Source organism: Cervus canadensis, chromosome 32 (genome assembly GCF_019320065.1).
Source record: "Cervus canadensis isolate Bull #8, Minnesota chromosome 32, ASM1932006v1, whole genome shotgun sequence".
NCBI classification, from domain to species: domain Eukaryota; kingdom Metazoa; phylum Chordata; class Mammalia; order Artiodactyla; family Cervidae; genus Cervus; species Cervus canadensis.
The window spans coordinates 1,097,498-1,100,209 of NC_057417.1; positions in this window are offsets into that span (position 1 = coordinate 1,097,498).

Genomic DNA, 2,712 nt, shown 5'->3' on the forward strand with positions numbered 1-2,712 from the left:
CATGTCACAGTCTGTATCCATTCACGATAGAGAGATGCTTGGGCTGTTTGCAGTTTGGGGCTATGATGAATAAAGCTGCTGTGAACCTTCTAGTACAAGTCTTCTTGAGAACAGAAGAAGCTTTCATTTTGGAGGGTAAATATGAAGGAGTGGAATTGCTAGATCAGTGATGCTCAGTTTTATAAGAAACTTCATATCACCTCCCAAAGTGGATGTATCATTTAGATTCATCAGTAGCTCTCATCCTTGGCAGCATTTGGCGTGTTGGTCTTCAGCCCTATAGTATATCTCCCTGCAGTTTTTATTTGCATTTCCCTGTTGACTAATGAGGTATTTTTTGGCCATTTGTATATATTAAATATTCCTCTGTGAAGTATCTGCTCAACTCTCTTGCCTATATTTTGTCAAGCTGTAAGTCTTTCTACTATTAAGTAAGTTATAGATGTTCATTATGTATTCTGGACATTTGTGCTTTGTCAGATAGTTTTGTACATGATTAGTCCCAGTCTTGGCTTGCTTGTTTCTTTTCTTCCTTCTTCCCTGCCCCTTCTTTTCTTCTCAGTTTTACTGAGTTGCAGTTGTGCAACTGTGTAAACGGATGGTGTACAATGTGTTGACTTGGTGCACTCAAACATAGCAAAATGATCACCACATCAGTTTTTGTGGTGAGAACATTCAGCATCTGCTCCACCAGCACCTTGACTGATTTTTTTTTTAATTGAATAAATTGAATGCTGACTGACTTACAGTATTTGGTTATTTTCAGGTGTGCAACATAGTGATTCAATACCTTTATGTATTACAAAGTGCTCACCATGCCAAGTCTAGTTACCATCTGTTGTCAAAGTTATGACATTATTAACTGTATTCCCCAGGCTCTACATTACATCCCTGTTATTTTATTTTATAACTGGAAGTTTGTCTCTCAGTCTCCCTCACCTGTTTCACTTATCCTCCCAACAACCTGTTTGCTTAAAAATATATCTTACTGGGCAGAAGTTTTTCATTTTGATAATCATCAACTTTATAACTTCAAGGTTTAAATACTCTTTTGCATTTCTTCTAGAAGCTTTGTAGTTGTAGTGTTCATGTGGAAGTCTGATTGAATGAGTATTTTGGTATTTGGCGTGAGATGGGAGTCGAGGTTCCCTAATTCCATGTGGACATCCAGTGATTCCACCTGCATTTGTCGAGAAGACCTTTCCAAGTGAAGACCTTTCCAAGTGAAGACCTTTCCAAGTATGTTGCTTTTGTTGTTGTCACTGTTTAGTCGCTGAGTCATGTCTTTGACCCCATGAACTGCAGCCCACCAGGCTCTTCTGTCCATGGAATCTCCCAGGCAAGAATACTGGAGTGGGTTGCCATTTCCTTCTCCAGGGGATCTTCCCGACCCAGGGGTCAAACCCCTGTCTCCTGCATTGCAGGCAGATTCTTTACCACTGAGCCAGCCCACCTTGCTAAGAAACCTGTCGCTATAATAACTAGCATGGGTCTCGAGTGTTATTTTAAAAGTGGGCTGTTATTATTGCTGAAAAGGACAACAGCACAGAGAGGCATCATTCCTGTCTGTGAGGTTCCCACTTAGACAGTTTTGCAGCCCCGTCTCAATGGTGAGAGGGAAATGCCATGACCCTGGGTTACTGCTGAGGCTGCACCGTTCTCTCCCGACCTGGGAAACAGTATGTGTTAAAAATAGTGGCATCTTTTTTAATGCTTTTTTTAAATCTCATGACTCAAGTTTCATGACTTCAATGGGAATCTTTTTTTTCCCCCAAATGATTCATAGAGTAAATCTCTGCATCCAATTTTGTCCAGGGAGGGAAATAGAATACCTGAAGTCCAGTTCGTGTTTCTCCTTTTTGGGCCACGCTCTCCTCCCAGTCGTCTGGTCCCTGCAGAAAGTAGTTCATTTTGTCCTCAGCCCCTCGCCCATTTCTGCCTCGGCCTTCTGCTTTTTCCGATTGTGTGGTGAACCTGAACTTGACAAAGTATTTGGTGTGGCTGGGCCTGGTGACAACCTCCAAGCAGCTGGGAAGGGCTTTTAAAATTGAAATGTTGTTGTTGTTTGACCTCGCTTCATGGCACGCAGGATCTTAGTTTTCCCGAATAGGGATCGAACCTGAGCCGCTATGGTAGAATCGCAGTGTCTTAACCACTGCATCGCCAGGGAAGCCCCCTGAAATGTTTTCAATAAGATAACCCTGTCGGAAAAGAAAAGACAGCAAAAAAGAGCTCCTGTTTTCTTCTTTCTTTTATTTGGGGATGGGGGTGTGATGCGTGTTGTCGCTTCAGTCGTGTCTAAGTCTGCCACCCCACAGACTGTAGCCCACCAGGCTCCTCTGTCCATAGGATTCTCCAGGCAAGAACACAGGAGTGGGTTGCCATGCCCTCCTGCAGGGGATCTTCCTGACCCAGGGATCGAACCCTCGTCTCTTGCAGCTCCTGCATTGGCAGGCGAGTTCTTTACCACTAGCGCCACCTAGGAAGCCCATGGGAGTGGTGGCGTGGACTTCAATTTGTATTTCATAAGAAAAGAGATTAAACCCTCAGGCCTATTTTTCTTGAGTGAGAACATAGGGCAATAGGCCAGAAAGGTTGAAGTCAGAGCCCCTTGCTTGGTGTGCAGATCATGGATTTGGGCAGACCCCTGTGTGGTGGGAGGCTTTACGCACTCATGCCTGATTCCTGCGACTTGTGTGTGGAAAGTTGCAG